General features: G+C 52.0%; 8 non-coding genes across 8 annotated transcripts; 4 read left to right on the top strand and 4 right to left on the bottom strand.

Moving 5' to 3' along the window:
• Positions 1 to 2,055: 2,055 nt before the first annotated feature.
• On the top strand, positions 2,056 to 2,128 carry TRNAV-AAC (transfer RNA valine (anticodon AAC)). Its single transcript has one exon. It is a non-coding gene; the product is annotated as a tRNA-Val (tRNA).
• Positions 2,129 to 7,098: 4,970 nt separating this feature from the next.
• On the top strand, positions 7,099 to 7,171 carry TRNAR-CCG (transfer RNA arginine (anticodon CCG)). Its single transcript has one exon. It is a non-coding gene; the product is annotated as a tRNA-Arg (tRNA).
• A 2,803-nt stretch (positions 7,172 to 9,974) lies between these two features.
• TRNAS-GCU (transfer RNA serine (anticodon GCU)) lies at positions 9,975 to 10,056 on the bottom strand. The gene has a single exon. It is a non-coding gene; the product is annotated as a tRNA-Ser (tRNA).
• A 1,183-nt stretch (positions 10,057 to 11,239) lies between these two features.
• TRNAK-UUU (transfer RNA lysine (anticodon UUU)) lies at positions 11,240 to 11,344 on the top strand. Its single transcript has 2 exons — positions 11,240 to 11,276; positions 11,309 to 11,344. It is a non-coding gene; the product is annotated as a tRNA-Arg (tRNA).
• A 1,121-nt stretch (positions 11,345 to 12,465) lies between these two features.
• On the bottom strand, positions 12,466 to 12,538 carry TRNAV-GAC (transfer RNA valine (anticodon GAC)). Its single transcript has one exon. It is a non-coding gene; the product is annotated as a tRNA-Val (tRNA).
• Positions 12,539 to 13,006: 468 nt separating this feature from the next.
• Positions 13,007 to 13,079, bottom strand: TRNAK-CUU (transfer RNA lysine (anticodon CUU)). Its single transcript has one exon. It is a non-coding gene; the product is annotated as a tRNA-Lys (tRNA).
• Positions 13,080 to 13,751: 672 nt separating this feature from the next.
• TRNAI-UAU (transfer RNA isoleucine (anticodon UAU)) lies at positions 13,752 to 13,845 on the bottom strand. The gene is made up of 2 exons: positions 13,808 to 13,845; positions 13,752 to 13,787 (listed from the first exon to the last, which is right to left on the bottom strand). It is a non-coding gene; the product is annotated as a tRNA-Ile (tRNA).
• A 1,384-nt stretch (positions 13,846 to 15,229) lies between these two features.
• TRNAC-GCA (transfer RNA cysteine (anticodon GCA)) lies at positions 15,230 to 15,301 on the top strand. The gene has a single exon. It is a non-coding gene; the product is annotated as a tRNA-Cys (tRNA).
• Positions 15,302 to 16,605: the final 1,304 nt, after the last annotated feature.

Raw genomic sequence — 16,605 nt, 5'->3', positions numbered from 1 at the left:
ACTTAATAAGCGTACTCTCTATCCCAATATCTACATCATTGATGAAAATATTGAACAGTACGGGTCCCAAAACAGACCCAAAAAGCACGTTGGAGCTCTGTCTACACTACAGAGACAACGCTTTAGTCCAGAGAACACAGCTTCTCTTCCAACGTGCTTTTTGGGCATCCTTTTGTATCTCATTTTATGAGAAAGAAGGAATGTTCCAAAAAAGGATTTTTTCCCCCCAACATTTGGCTCAGTGTAAACAGGTCAAATGTTGGAAAAGCCTCTTCTGAAAAAAGAAGCAGAAAAAGCCACGCAAATCGGGGTTCACAATTTGCGTAACTTTTTCCAGAAGAACAGTGCAGTGTAGACATAGCCTGAGTGTTGCACAATACTGGTACGAGACAGGGATGAACAAAATGGTCCAATGGCACCTGCAGCATTTCAAAACAGTCCCCATGTACCAGCCCCTGCCTTCATTGGGGACTGCAGGGATCTGTCTGGACTCAAGCACACCCCCGTGTCAGCCTAAGGATAGCCTGTTCTGTAAAAGCTACCCTGGAACTCAGTGAGCAGCTAAAGTGACTGTAGTGGGATTTGAACCCACAATGTTTGAACAACTGGCCTGGTTCACAGTGGGCACCCCAATTTAGATAACCCACACACTTGCTATTGCATCACAGAGCATGATGGGCTGCTAGATTTGCTCTCTCTCCTCTCTTTGCAGCATGGCAATTGCTGCAGGAAAAGAAAGGGGAGCCAGGTCTGTCTTTTTCAGAGGAGCAGGTAGGAAAAGGGAGGAGCCACTGAAAATGAGGGATAAGGACTGATTTGTATTTGGAGAATGTGGCCATTGATCCCACTGCCTCGCGCAGGCTAAGTGAGTGCTCTACCACTTCAGCTAATTCCCCTGCTAATGAGCATCACCCCTGCCTCACCCCCCCTCGTTCCAGAGCCCACAATGTTCCTGCAGCTCCCCAAGGCTCCTTTCTTAAAGGACCACTTGTGAGACTGACACCCGTGGGCCCCTTGTGTCAAACCATAATGGGCTCGCTAAGCCATGGTACCCTCCTCACCAGTGGGCTGTAAAACTGTTCTACTCTATGGTCCCAGACAAGACCTTTGACTCCGAAAGAGCGACCAGTCCCCATTTCCCTCCTGCTTTCCCATCCTGGCGGTGTCTGGCTCCCTGGGCACAGAAGGCTACAGCTCAGTGGGCAGAGGCTCGGCCATGCACATCTCCCCCAGCCGCTGGGGCTGTAGAGTTGGCCTTGAGGTTGGGCAGGGTTGAGTGGAGGGACAAGTGCAGCAAACATTGATCACCTGGATTGTCAACCCCCTTGGTCTCAGGGTTTGGGTTGGAGTCCCCAGGTGGGGGCCTGGCCTCCTTTGATTTGGTCCCTTCCTGAGGGCACAGAATTAACAAGAGAGAATTTCTTAACCCTGCAGCAATCGGAGTTGGCCAAGGTGTTAGTAACAGAATTTTTCTCCACATTTACGTACAGGAAACAAACTTCTCAGAGCTGTGATGGCCGAGTGGTTAAGGCGTTGGAATAGAAAGTCAATGGGATTTCCCTGCGCAGGTTCAAATCCTGCTCACAGCGAGTGTATGTGTTTTGGTCACACCCCTTCCTAGGGCAACAAGCTACCCAAGTCCTGAGACACCCTCCCCTTTTGCCCCTGTCAGAGAGATGCCTGGGATGGTGCCGTGTGCTGGGTTCCTGAGGTCTCAGGTAAACTCTTGGCTCCTGCCACCACTGCATGGCTCAGCCCTACTCCTGGGGGCTGCTCTGCTCTGGAGTGTGAGAGGTGGGGGAGTCTGGGCCTGTCCCCAAAGGTCCTTCCCTGCAGGGGGCAATGCTGGGGATGGGATGTGGGTCACCCCTCCTGCATCACAAAGCCCCTGCCACCTTCCCAATGTTGGGAGCAAAGGTCTAGAGAAGTAGCGGGGGGAGGGGGGTGTCTTATTCCCTGCTCTTGCTTGGCCTTTTCCCCAAAGCATTGGCCAGGAGTTAGTAGCAGAATATTTGTCCAAGTTTAAGTCCAGCAGAACTTAGGCCCTTCACAGGTGTTTCTGTGGTGTAGTGGTTATCACATTTGTCTAACACACAAAAGGTCCCTGGTTCAAAGCCAGGCAGAAACACTGGCTCTCCTCTTATTGCACCTCCCCTTGGTGCCCAGGTAAGCGGAGCTCCTTCTGCCAGGCCTGTGCCTGGGATGAGCCCAACTCCCACGTGACAGGCGGGGGTGACATCAGCTGAGAATGCCCCTGGGTGCCAGCCTGGGGAAGCCAGATGAGTCAGGCCAGGCACCTGTTGGAGGCTTTGCAGGAAGCAAGCCCAGAGATCTGGCAGGAGGAGGCTCCAGCCTGCACAGAGCCAGTGGCTAAAAGGGTCTTGTCCTGGCCTTCCTCCCCTGGCCTGTTGGCAGCAGCTCAGTGGCAAGCGTCTTAGATTAAACAGCTGAAAATCCCTGATTCTATCCAGGCTGTGGCATGTCTGGAAGAGCAGCAGGGGCCTCTCTCTACCTCTTGATGTGTTAGTGCCTGTGACGTCCCCTCGTCCATTTCTGCCTGGCCTTGGACACTCATGTTCATCTGATTAGTCTTCCTCACTTCCAGCCCTTCCTCAGAGTCACTGCTGCCTTGGCTAAAGGCCCCTGTGGCTGCTAGATGGATCTAGTCACATGTAGATTTACTGAACACACACACACACACACACACACACACACACACACACACACACACACACACACACACACACACACACACCCTTGGTTGTCTGCACCCAGATCAGTCCATGTCACTGGCTCAGGGCTTTCTCTCCCCAGTGCACTGTAGAGAAATCCCCTTTTTGATAACAAGCCTCAGGGAGCCCAGAGCAGAGGGAGCTGGGATTCTAGTCCCCTTGGTCCCCTCAATGCTCATCCTGAATCCTCACTTCTGTATTCTGAGCCCTACCTCACCCATATGCCCCCCAAATCCCTTCCCTGAGCCTCCCACTCTCCTCTGTAATTTCTTACAGGTACTGTCCTATCACAACCCCTCCCCCAACTTCCTGCCTTGAGCCTTCCCCTCCCTCCTGCCCTGCCCAAGGGGTGGTGCCCAATAGAACAGTCCCTGTAAGAAATGTGTCACTTTCACCCCTGGGAGCAGCTCAGCCATGCAAAGGGGCTGCCTGGGGCAGGACATTAGCCCTGGAGGGCAGGGGTGGGTGTGGCAGTGACATCACAAGGGCCTTTTGCAGCCCCTCAGCTTATTGGCTAAAGGAGGTTGGGAGGTGATGACCTCACAGAGAGTCCATAACAATGGCCAGGTGGGACAGGCTGCAGGGCAGGGGCCATCTCAGAGCCCCCCCATGGCTTTGCTGCAGGGAGTCTCCTTCTGGAGATCTGCCCTTGAGGCTAGAGGGAAAATGAGGGTCACAAGCACGAGTGTGAGGAGGAGCCTTGTTGGAGCCTTCTCCTTTCCCACGACTAACTGACCTAGAAGGCAGACGTCCCTGTGGAGAAGGGAAGAGTCACCAAAAGATTTAGTGCTGACAGAGTGGAAGAATTAGCTTGAGTGGTAGAGCGCTCACGTAGCATGCAAGAATCGGTGGGATCAATATCTGTATTCCCCCATTGAGGGGGGGAGTCCCTGTTTCTCTTTTCCCAGACAGAACCACCCAGAGGGCCAAGTGACTCCAGTGGCCCCTCCCTCTTCCTACTTGCTCCCCTCAAAAGCCAGTCACGGCTTAATTCCAGATCTGTAAACCTCATTGCAAGAAGAATAATGCCTCTTCCAAAATAGCTATTTCAAAACACCCGGAGTGTGGATGCTCCATTGCTGCTATTTTGAAATAGCTCCTGCCCAGGGACATTCAAAGTAATTACTCCCTGGTGCTTCCTGGGGCTCTAAATCAAGGTAGCGCGTCCACCTTAGGGGAACCTTGCTCGGACTAATTTTGAGGCTTCCCCCTACTGTGGATATGCTGAGTTGAAACAAGCTATATAAATTTTGTTCAAAATAGCGGTTTTTGAAATAAGCGTGCTTTGCAGGTGTACCCAGAGGCTACATCTAGACTGCAAGCTTCTTTCGGAAGAAGCTTTTTTCGGAAGGGATCTTCAAAAAAAAAACTTCTTCCAGAAGAGAGCGTCCACACTGCAAAAGTGCATTAAAAAAGTGATCTGCTTTTCCGAAAGAGAGAGTCCAGACTGAATGGACGCTCTCTCGCATGTAAGCTGGGATTGCTATGGACGGAATGGCCACCAGGGCACCTGTACTTTTCCCCCTTTCCTCTTCTTCCGAAAGAACTTTCTTCTCCAACCACACATGCGTTTTCCCAAAAGAGCTCTTCTGCAAAAAGGCTTCTTCCTTGTAGAATGAGGATCACCAATGCCAGAGAAACCCTCTGTTCTTTCCATTTTCTTGCAGAAGAACGCAAAACTCTGTCATGTAGACATACCCTGAGAGCTTAGAGAAGGGGAGGGAGGCAGGAGCAGGGGGAGAAGGCTCCATGACTGTGTGAGAGGGAGACTCTGCCCTGGCCAGTGGGGAATCGTTGCCTCTGTCAGGGTCTCTAGCCCAGACGGCTCGGTTCGTTGTCTGTCCGCAAAGAGACAGGCAACACCAGCAAAGTCCAGTCACAAGCTCTTTACTGAGGAGTGCGCACAGCAATAGAGAGCGGCCCGTCTCCAAAGAGAACAGAGCTGCAGGGAAGCCAGGAGCGCAGAGTGTCGGCCGCCAGCCCAGACTCCCAGGTGCCCTGAGAGCAGCCTCACTGCAGGTCCCATGGTGCGTGCTCTGTAGCCAGCATCACAAGCTGCCTGACAACCAGGGCCAATCCCCCGGTGGGGTGTCTGCCCATGGCCACGCGAGGCTCCTTTGGGGGTGGGGCAGCACAATCTACCCCTGGGGGGGCCAAGGCTGGGGGTGAGAGGGCTGCAATAAAACAGCATCTGTAAGAAAGCTACGTGTGGGGGCACAGGATGGGAGGCTCAGGGCAGTGTGTGGGGATGACGGAGGAGGGCCGGGGGCCGGGGACGCAGAACCGGGGGGTGGTGTGTGGATACGTGTCTGTTTTGGGCAGATTCCTCACTCCCACGTCCCAGACACATAATGTGGCACGAAGACCAGCAACGGTCCCTGCACAAAGTGTGACCCAGGGATAAGCGTTAGCCCCGGGAACAAGCATCGCTCTGCAGAGGAGACACCCCTGGAGTGGAGCCAACAAGCCCAGGAGCCGCCCGCTCAGGATCCCCAAGGGCACTGACACAGACTCCCTGGCACAGGAGAATCCCAACCCTCAGTTCTGCCGGCCAGCGGTTTCCCTCTTCCGCTTCTTGTCAGCTCCCTGCAAAACACCCCACAAGGGTGAGTGGGGATAAACCCAGCTGTGCTGTAGAGCGGCTGTTAGGTGGGGAAAGAGAGGGCCCCCCTCGGCCTCCCTAAGCAACTCACACATGTACAAAAACTGCACTTGAAGCTATCAATACGGGTGTCAGGATCAGCTTGCTTTGTCGACAGAACTGAAAGTGTCTAGACGCTCTATGTCGGCAGAAGTTTTGTCAACAGTATCTGTCGACAAAACTTCCGTCGACAAAACCCTGTAGTCTAGACGTACCCCCACTCTTGACATGCCCTCTTTTTGATAGCTAGAGAAGTGACCTCATTTTCCTGTCTCCCCTGACATTGTAGAAGCACTTGCTCAGCATTTCTCTGAGGCTGCATCTACACAGCAGCGTTCCTTGGGAATAACGGCCATTACACTGCAATAACAATGGGAGCGTCAACACAGCAATTCCATTCTTCTGACGTCTGTAACGCTCCATCCAGACCAATCGTCTGAGGAGCCAGGAGGTCTCCAGGCTGCAGACAGACAAGCCCAAAGGCAAAGACAAAGCAAAGTCCCAGCCACTTCCTGCTCAGCCCAGTGGGGTCTCTGTGTGGCCCCCAGACCTTTTGTTTGCTGTTGTCCAGGCTCGGGGCCCAGTTTCAGCAGCACTCACAGGCCCCACAGGAGGGGGCTGGTTTGATGCTTCACCCCACGGCCCAGCAATGAGCCCCCAAACTCCCCCTGTGCTCTGAGAGCCCCGTTTGCTGTGTGAATTCTGTGGGGCAGGTTATTTCAGGCCTGGGCACAAGGAGGGTTCAGAACCAACCCACAAGTAAGTCCCCACTCAAGGGGATTGGGCAATGTCCTTTGCCAGCAATGTAAGTCCAGCCATATAAGTGTCCCACTCACATGCCCAAACTTTCTCCGTACCCCACTCACAGTTGCTTCCCTTGCTCAGGGCAGATAAGAGCTCACAGGTGGTTTTCAGAGCTCACCTCCCACTCTTGGGGGTGGGTTGGGGATAGGAAGCATCTCACCCACTCCGTTGGCCACTTGCCACTGCTCCTACCAGCCGCCCGCCAGCCGCTCCCTCCAGCCACCCCATCCATGACACTGTGGGTGCCAGTGTCTCACCACACGGTAAAATCAGACCAGAGACAGACACTGTCAGTAAACGCTTCTCTAGGAAACGCTCCTCTGGATGCTGGGCCTCCCTCCCCAGCCCACCAGAGCCGTGTGCCGCTGTCATACACCTGCTCCATGGACATCTTCCCATTGCAGAAAGTGCTCCGAGCCAGACTGTGACTAGCCAGCCTGTCTCTGGGCACCCAGGGGCTACGTCTACACTGCAGGCTTCTTACGCAAAACTTGAGGAGCATCTATAATGCACGCGCATTCTTGCACAAGTAAATTTATGGCAAAATGTAGGAAAAGAGGGCTTCTTGCGCAAGTGTTATTCCTCTCCCCATGAGGAATAAGCCCTTTTGTGCAAGAGCTCTTGCACAAGAAGGCAATATGGATGGGCAACAGGGGTTTCTTGCATGAGAGAGCGTTTACACTGCCATGGATGTTCTTGCACAAAAGCACATGGCAGTGTGGATGCACTGTTGCACCTAACAGCTCTTGCGCAAAAAGCCTTCAGGGTAGATGTAGCCAGGGGGTGTTTGGGTTTGTTACCAGCACTGAGCTTTGTACAACAGCCCAGGGAACATTGTGAAAAGCCAAAACCTTCCAGCCCTGGGTATCCCTGGCCAGCCAGAAAGAAAGGGAATTTCGGTTTCTGCATCATCACTCATGTGCCCCAGTGGCCTAATGGACAAGGCATTGGCTTCCGAAGCCAGGGATTGTGGGTTCAAGTCCCATTTGGGGTAACACTTGTCATGTTTCCTAGTGGAGTCTCTTTGTCTTCCTCTTTACTATGTTAGCTGTGAGGGTCCCCTGGAATTGCCATTTTCCCCCAGACAGGACCCCTCAGGAGCAGATGGTGACACTGGTGTTAGGCGCAGACAGGAGGAGAGTGTTTGTTAAAAGCTGAGCTGTGCACAGTGAGGTCAGATGCAGGCGCTGGCTTCTCTGTATGCACCTTGGCACCTGTTACCCATCGGTACCTGCCACCTCTCACTCCCCTGCCAGCACCCAGACAGAAGGCCAGTGCACATGGAGCCAGCGACCGTAGTGAGGGAGGCGGCTGCAGCACAATTCCAGGCTTGGGGCACATTGAACAACTCTTTGAAATATTTTTAAAACAAAAAATATGAAAAACTTTAGACTCCATCGACACTGCAGGCTTCTTGCCCGAGAACTGTTTTGTGCAAGAGTTCTTGTGCAAGAGCACATCTACACGGCCATGTGCTTTGGCACAACAGGGAGGGAGAGCTGAGTGGTTTGAGTATTAACTTGCTAAACCCAGGACTCTGAATTCAATCCTTGAGGGGGCCATTTAGAGATCTGGGGCAAATCTGTCAGGGAGGGTTCTTGTGCTTGCTATGAGGGTAGGGGGCTGGACTATCTGACATCTCAAAGTCCCTTCCAGCTCTATGAGGTGGTTTATCTCCTCCTAAGGAGCATCTACAGCAGCATAGATTCTCTCTTGTGCAAGAAAGGTCTAATGGCTATTTTAGCCTTAGGGGTTTCTGGTGCAAGAAATCCCTCTTGCCTGTGCACACTGCCTTCTTGTGCAAGAGGGCTTATTCGTTATAGGGAGAGGAATAACTCTTGCACAAGAAGCCCTCTTTTCCAATGGTTTACTGTACATTTTCTTGCACAAGAATGCACATGCAGGGTAGACACTGTGCTAGTTTTTGCACAAGAACTGCCATTCTTGTGCAAGAAGCTTGCAGCATAGCCAGGAAGTGTGAAAAACCTCACAACAATAAGCCCCAACTCAGGAGGTCCTACTAAGATTTGAACTCAGATTGCAAGATTCAAAATCCTGCCCCTTACACCATGGGACCTAGACAGGTGACCGTGTGTAGCCATATGGAATACTGAGCTTTCAGACTGGCCTCTGGACTCCTGGCTTCCCTCCTGCTGCTTCATCCCTCTGGCTACGACTACATGGCACATTTATTTTGGAATAAGCTGGTATTGAATAGTGATTCCAAAATAGCTTATTTCGAACTAGCACGTCTACACTGCAGGGAAACCTCAGAATAGTCCGAGGCAGGCTCCCCAGTGTGGACGAGCTGTCTCGATTTAGAGCCCTGGGAAGAATAACTCAGAATGGCCCCAGGGAAGGGATAGTTCAAACTAGCAGCAGTGACGCATCTACACAGGCCTTATTTTGAAATAGCTAATTTGGAACAGGCGTTATTCTTTGTAGAATGAGGTTTGCAGAAGTCGGAATAAGCCGTCTGATACTTCAGAATTATTTCAAAATAACGGAATTGCTGTGTAGACTCTTGCATTGTTGTTGTGGAATAACAGCCATTGTTCCAAAAGAACTTTTGTGTGTGGACAGAACCTGCACAGCCCAAGAAACGTGATTGGTAGCTCATCCCCACAATCCTTTCGCCAATTGAAATGCAGGGATCTGAAGACATGGACCCAAGGTAACCACCTTGGTTGCTTTCTGCTAAGGCCACGCTGGAGGGAAAAGAATGGCTCCTTCAAGCCAGAGTTGAACCAGCAACCTAAGAATCACTTACCAAACATACACTACAGTCCTCTACTCTACCAGCTGAGCAATTGAAGGGTGTCTGAGCAGCATTAGTTTGTCCAGGCTGTCCCTTCTGCAAGTCTCAGGGCAACTGCTCCCCCAAGTAGATGGCATTGCTGATGAGGGGCAGAGGAGCACAGCGGCTGTCACAGGTACTTCACATGCAGACAGACCCCCTGAATGAAATCTGAGCTAGATCCATCCATGTCACAGCAAAAGGAAGAAAGTTGGGTTCTTCTCATGTGTCTTCTTTGTTCCAGAGTCTCTAGGGGTGCGGCACCGAAACCTTTTGTGCTGGCCATAATGTTTTCCTTTATTTAAAATGAAGTTTGATCAACTAACATGAGAGAGTACAAACGCTTAATCATTTAATGATTTAAATTAAACTTTTCTCCCCAGCTGCAGCCCTAGCAAAATGGCTGAGGTGTAATTATGTCATTAGTGGTGAGTGTCCAGTAGTAACCAAGAGTCCATGGAAAGGTTTGGGGAGGGCAGGGGCTCAGCAAAGGGGTGGGGTCTTGCGGAAGGGACGGGATAGATCCTGGCTTGCCCTGACATTTAAAAGGTGACTTTGGGGGCATGTGGCCCCCTGAGCAGCCTCTGATGTTCCCTGCGTGAGCCCCAGAACCAGCCTTGAGTGACGGGGAAGAGGGAGAGCAGCTTACACATGCCAAGGGGCTGGCCAGGGGCAGGACATGAGACTGCAAGGCAGCAGTGACATCACAAGGGCCTTGTGCAGCACCTCAGCTCATTGGCTGGGAGGCAGTGACCTCACAGCGTGACCATGGCAACAGCCAGGTGGGACAGGCTGCAGGGCCGGGGCATCTCAGAGACGCCCATGGCCTGGCTGCCTGGAATCTCCTTTGTGAGGTTTCCCCTTGAGGGCAGAAGGGATTGAGGGTCCCATCTGGGAGTGTCTCTGTGGAGATTTCCCCTTTCCCCAGGCTGCAGTGGGAGGGGCTGGCACTGAACTGAAGAGAGATCTGGGAGAAGCAAGAGAGAGGGCTGAAAACATCCAATAAGGATGGGATTTGAACCCATGCATGCAGAGCACAATGGATTAGCAGTCCATCGCCTTAACCACTCGGCCACCTCATCTGAGCTGTTGGGATTTGTTACCAATTACCCAAAGCCGTCACTGCCAGGAACCTTTGTGCCAGTCGCTGGCTGGCCAGTGACACCCAGGGCTGGAAGGTTTTGGCTTTTCACAATGTTCCCTGGGCTGTTGTACAAAGCTCAGCGCTGGTAACAAACCCAAACACCCCCTGGCTACACCTACCCTGCAGACTTCTTACACAAGAACTGTTTTGTGCAAGAGTTCTTGTGCAAAATGTCTTGTGCAAGAGCATGTCCACACTGCCATGTGCTTTTGTGCAAGAATGTCCGTGGCAGTGTGCACGCTCTCTTGTGCAAGGAATCTCTGATGGCCATTTTAGCCATAGGGATTTCTTGCACAAAAAAACCCTGTTGCTCATTCATACTACCTTCTTGTGCAAGACCTCTTGCACAAGAGGGTTTATTCCTCATGGGGAGAGGAATAACTCTTGAGCAAGAAGCCCTCTTTTCCTACGTTTTGCTGTAAATTTAGTTGCTCAAGAACGCGCATGCAGTGTAGATGCTCCTCAAGTTTTTGCACAAGAACGGCCATTCTTGAGCAAGAAGCCTGCAGTGTATATGTAGTCCCTGGGTGCCCAGAGAGGGGCTGTCTAGTCACAGTCTGGCTCGGCACGCGCTCTGCAATGGGAAGATGTCCACGGAGCAGGCAGATGGCAGCAGCACACGGCTCTGGTGGGCCCAGCATCCAGAGGAGCGTTTCCGATATGAGTGTTTACTGACAGTGTCCGTCTCTGGTCTGATTTCACAGTGTGGTGAGACACTGGCACCCACAGCAGCATGGATGAGGTGGCTGGCGGGAGTGGCTGGCGGGCGGCTGGTAGGAGCAGTGGCAAGTGGCCAACGGAGTGGGTGAGCCTCATTTGCATATCTAATTAGCCACCATTGTTGTGGAAGAGGCTCTTGTGCCAGAAGGAGCATCTACACAGCCCCCTCTTGTGCAAGAAAACCCCTCTTGCGCAATGCTTAGCCTCATTTGCATATTTCTGGCTCAAGAACCTGCCAGCTAGACATAGCCCAATTGTTTTCACTGTCAGGGGGCTCAGTGGCCCCTCCCTCTTCCTACCTGCTCTCCGAAAAGAGACAGACCTGGCTCCCCTTTCTTTTCCCCCAGCAATTGCCAGGCTGCAAAGCAGATATCAGGGACAGCAAAGCCAGCATTCCAAGTGGTTCTGTGGTGCAATGGAAAGCATGTTGGACTTCTAAGCTTTGGTGCTCATTGTGATTTAGGTCAGTTATTCAAAGGTTGTGGGTTCAAATCCCACCAGAGTCACTTTAGCTGCTTCCTCATTTCCAGAGCAGCTTTTACAGAACAGGCAATCCTTAGGCTGACACCAGGATGGGCTTTAGTCCAGACAGTTCCCAGGAGACCCCAGCGAGGGAGGAGGCAAGGGCTGCTCTGAAAGGCTGCAGTTGCCACCAGACCCTTTTGTCCCTCCATGTCTCCTACCAGCGCTGTGCATCACTCAAGCTATGTCTACACACACTGTTCTTCTGAAAAAGCTAGGCAAATTGTGAACCCCAGTTTGAATAGCTTTTTCTGGAAGAAGTTTTTCCAATTTTTGCCTGTTTACACTGGGCCAAAGGTGGGAAAACAACCTTTTTTTGTAACATCCCTTCTTCTTCATAAAACGAGGTTCACAAAGGCACCAAAAACGATTGTCTGCTCTTCCGAAAATAATTCGGCAGATGTGTTCTCTGGACTAAAGCGTTGTCTCTGTCGCGTAGACAGAGCCCTGATGTAACATCTTATTTTAAGTGTAGGTGCAGCATAGAGGGTTGACTCAGAGTCCTTAGTGCTGCCTCTTAGACCATGGAACCTACACAAGGCACCCGTGACTCAGCTGGGCCAAACTGGAGCCCTTAGGCTCAAGCCTACTGGGACCAGCTTTGCTTGTTTTCCTTACACCCAGAGCCCCCTTCTTCTCCTGTGCTGCAAGGAGCCTCCCTGGGATGCCCTGAGACAGGCACAGGACTCTGCCTCCCCACAGCCAGCCCCGCCCCACAGGATTTGGCAGAACAAGGGGGGGGGGTCTCTGCTCACCCTACTGAGTCCCACTGAGATGTTGAGCTTTTGTCCTGCCCCCCTCAGCTTGGCCTCCCTCCTCTGCCCCATTCCTGCCTCACTTCCTCCTTGGGCAAGTCACACAAGGGAAGCAGCAGGAGGAGCCGGCCCCATACGCCAGCTTCCGAGGGCAGGGGAGGCTGAGACAGCAGTGTCCATCAAGTGCCTGGCCTGACCCATCTGGCTTCCCCAGGCTGGCACCAAGGGGCATTCTCAGCTGATGTAACTCCCCCCTCCCTCCCCCGTCGCATGTGAGTTGGGCTTATCCCAGGCAGGAGGAGCTGCACTTACCCTGGCACCCAGGAGAGCAGCAATAAGAGAAGACCCTGTGTTTGTGCCTGGTTTTGAACCAGGAACCTTTTGCATGTCAGGCAAATGTGATAAGCACTACACCACAAAAACACAAAACACACAACTCTTCTTCAGAGAATGGCACTTGTCTGACTGTTCTGTTCCTAGCTCTTTCTAACACCCTGCTCTGCAGGGGAGGGGAATGCACCTTGTGAACACTCCACCTCTTGTTCTCAGGGAAGCCACTAACCCGAGCTGCCAGCTCCTCATTTCCTCACCAGCCCCTTGAGATTTGTAGCTCAAAGCTGGAGCTGCTGTGGCAGGAGGTGAAGCTACAGAAGCTGACAGGGGACAATCAGCGGGTGGAGGGTTATTTTTTCTCCTCCCTAAGCTGATGTGGCTAGAACTGAAGAGAAGAAAATCCTCTTCCCTTCTCCTCAGAAGATGGAAATTGCAGTTGGTTCTCTCTCTGGTTCTACTAAAGCTGGACCCCAAGACTAGACTTTTTCTTTCTAAAAGCCTGGTGAAAGCTGAGAGCCAATTGCTTGCAGACTGAGAATGTGAGTTAAAGAAGGGCATCACCCAGCATGGGGCTTGAACCCATGACCCTGAGATTAAGAGTCTCATGCTCTACCGACTGAGCTAGCCAGGTTGCGTACAAAAAGTTTCCTAATATCCCATCACAGCATAACAGGAGCCAAGTGTTCTCCACTGCCTGACTTAAGGCTCGCTCTTGCCCCTAATGTGGGGTTCTGGTCCGTGGAGGGGTTTGAACTCGAACCCCACTCCCAACACACCCACTTCTTTCCTCACAAGGAACGGCCCCATTTCCATCTCTCCAGGGGCAGGAGAAGGGCTCGGCCTGTTCTCTGCAAAATGCTCAGCCTGTTTCATTTTCTGCAGGAACGAGTGGGATCCAAGCGCCCTGTTCCCCAGTGAGAGGGTATGTGTCCTCTGGCCCCTTTCCACAGACACAGCAGGCCAGGGGGTTGTGCACCTGTAGTGGCCCCTTCCTACGTGGCCGGGAAGAAAGCAGCTTGGACTGACGGGCGAGTCTCACTTGCTGACCAGACTCCCAGACCCTGACCTCTGGGGCCAGCCCGGCGCGGAGAGGGGGTGTGAAGAAATTCCAGGGGAGGGGGAAGAGGTGACCCAGTCCTCCCCCAATCAATTTTTTTTCTTTTTTGCTAAAACAAGTTTTGCTTCTATTTTCTTGTGGGGGGGGGGGGCATGAGTGTTTTTCAAAAATCAAAAAGGGGGGGCGTGATGCTGAAAAGTTTGGGAACCACTGCAAGGGGACAACCCAGCAGGGTCTCAAAAGGAGTGCTCCAGGTGAGGTTTGAACTCACAACCTCAGCATGTCTCCTACAAGTACTGCCTTATAAGTACTGTGCGCTAACCCATTGCACCACTGGAGCAGATATTTGAAGTGTTTCTTCAAAGTCCTTAGATTGAAAAAGTCAAGACGCACAACGTGGAGTTGAAGTTTCTGCCTGTGCCCTTGTTCTTTCTTTTCACAGGCAGAGCCAGGGGGCTCCGCACATCCAGAGACCCCTCCCTCTTCCTCCCTGGTCTCTGAAATAACCCACCCTGGTGGAGCACAAAGCTGCTGGAGGCCAGAGCACTAGAGATGAGTTGCACGTGGGTTAGTGCTCCCTTTGCACGTGAGAGGTAGCAGGATTCACTCCCATCTTCTCCCACCTGCTCAATGGGGCTCAGGGGTTGGCCCCTTTCCTGCTGCCCCAACTCTCATTCCCACAATGCACTTTGTGCAGGGACCGATGGTCATGGTCAAGGCGTGTGGCTGGGAGCCAGGACCCTTCCCAAAGTATACAACTCCCCCGCCCCCGTTCTGCTCACACTCTCTGGCTGCCTCCAGCATGGGCTGAGCTCAGGGGTCAGATGGGCGACCTGCCCTGCAACTGTGATGGCATCAGGCACCTGAGCACAAGTCTGCTCACGAAGCTCTAATGGGCCTCAGACAAGCAAAACCACCTTAGTGAACCTCAGGGCAAGGAAGCCGAAAAGCCTGGAGCACAAGGACCTCCCAGCAACCACCCCAGCCCGTCCCACTGAGATTTGAACTCAGATTGGAGGATTCAGAGTCATTAGTGCTGCCCCTTACACCTGGGACCTAGACAGAAGGCCTGGGGTAGACATCTGGGACACTCACCTCTCAGACTGGCCTCTGCTCTCCTGGCTTCCCTCCAGCTGCTTCATCTCTCAGGACTCTCTGGCTACGTCTACACAGCACATTTATTTTGGAATAAGCTATTCTGGAACAGTTTATTTGAAAATAGCACGTCTACATTGCAGGGAATCCTCAAAATGAGTCCAAGGAGGCTTCCCTAATGTAGAGGTGCTACCTTGATTTAGAGCCCCAGGTTGAATAACTTAGAATGGCCCTGGGGAGGGGATATTTTGAAATAGCAGAAGTGGAGCATGTACAGACACCTCATTTTGAAATAGCTATTTCAGAATAGGCATTTTTCTGCGTACAGTGAGGTCTACAGAAGTTGGAATCAGCCTTCCGTTATTTCAGAGTTATTTCAAACTAACGGAATTGCTGTGTAGACTCTTGCATTGTTATTTTGGAATAACGGCCATTGTTCCAAAAGAACTTTTCCGTGTGGACAGACCCTCTGTCCTGCCCCAGTTCTGCTGCTTTCAGGAAAACTCCTTGTTAGGACCAGTCACAATCTAGGGTCAGTGAGGGTCCATCCCAGCTGAGATGTGTGTTACACAAAAGTCTCTTGTTCACTACCCACTTCTCAATACTGGCTGTAGACAGTGCTTTCACATGCAGGTGTAGCTCAGTGGCAGAGTGTTTGACTGCAGATCAAGTGGTCCTTGGTTCAAACCCAAGTGCCCCCTGGGAGAGTGTTGATTCAATGAAGACATTCACCTGTCTTGGATTTCCATTGTATGTGAACTGTTTAAATCTGTAGTCACCAACAGGTTGATGGCAAGGCCTTGAGCAGGGAGCAGTGGCTTGCAAAGTGTCCTGTCTGCTCTGCCCCCATTTCCCTCTCACCCCCAAGAAGCTCCACTACTTACCTCCAGTGACAATGGAGGTAGTGTGGGCTTCCTGGGGATGGACAGAAGTCCTACAGCTCAGTGCCATTTTGGGAGATTCCAGAAGTGCCCTGGCTGCTCTGCTGGGTGTACTGCAGGAGGGAGGGAGCATGGGCTCCCTGCACTGCACAGGAGGGGTGAGTCAACCCTGCAGGAGGCAGGCAGGAGGCTTCCCTGCACGAGGCTTCCCTGCACTGGGGGGTTGGCCCCAGGGTAGGCAAGCACTGGTTTCCCTGGGGGGGGGGGGGGAGAATCCTTGGAGAAAGGAGATGTAGGGGACTCTCTGCCTCTGCCTCCACTTGCTCCCCAGCTGCAGAACTCTGTAACTCTGTCCCCCCCCCACACAAAATGTATATGTAGTATATGTATATATAAATGCTTCATTATAGATTTAAATAACATTATTCATGCATAAAACAGACAGACCATTTATCCATTTATTTCAGAACTATAAACACATGATTTTATGTATCGCATAGTTTAAAAATAAACTGTTCATCAGAGTGTGTAAGTAAGGGCTGGGGATAGCAAGTGATGGACAGGAGGAGAATAGAGAGGGCGGGGCTCCAAGGAAGGGGTGGGGCAGTGGAGCTTTGCGTGTTCAGAGATTTAAAAAGCGACCTTGGGTGTGAAAAGGTTGGAGACCACTGCTCTAGTAGCACCTTAAACCCTAAGAAAACATGTAGATGGGATCGTGAACTTTCGTGGGCACAGCCCACTTCTTCAGATGACCAGAGTATTAGAGTCTAGATCCAAGAATAAATAAGGCAGGGGAAGAAAAAAGGAGGGAAAAAGAGAGACAGGCTACATCTACACTACACCCTTTTCCCACAAAAGCTTATGCAAATGAAGCACAGCTTCATTTGCATAATTAATTAGGGACCACTTTGGCACAAGAGTTTTTTTTCCTGAAAAACTGAGAAAGAACCGCTCCTGCACAAGAGGGTTCCCAGCCAGAGGACTGAGGCTCTTCCCAAAGGGCCCGGGGCGTGTTTCTGGGTGTCCCGTTGCCTCACATGCAGCAGCTCCTAGGCCAAGTGCAGCCTGTAACCCCCGCGGGGGGACTCGCCTGCCCGGGGAGGCGGGGACAGACCCGCACTGGG

The sequence above is a fragment of the Pelodiscus sinensis genome, chromosome 19 (assembly GCF_052426305.1).
Source record: "Pelodiscus sinensis isolate ZL-2025 chromosome 19, ASM5242630v1, whole genome shotgun sequence".
Taxonomy (NCBI): domain Eukaryota; kingdom Metazoa; phylum Chordata; order Testudines; family Trionychidae; genus Pelodiscus; species Pelodiscus sinensis.
Note: the sequence above shows the minus strand (reverse complement) of the source record. Positions and strands in the feature narration are given on the sequence as shown.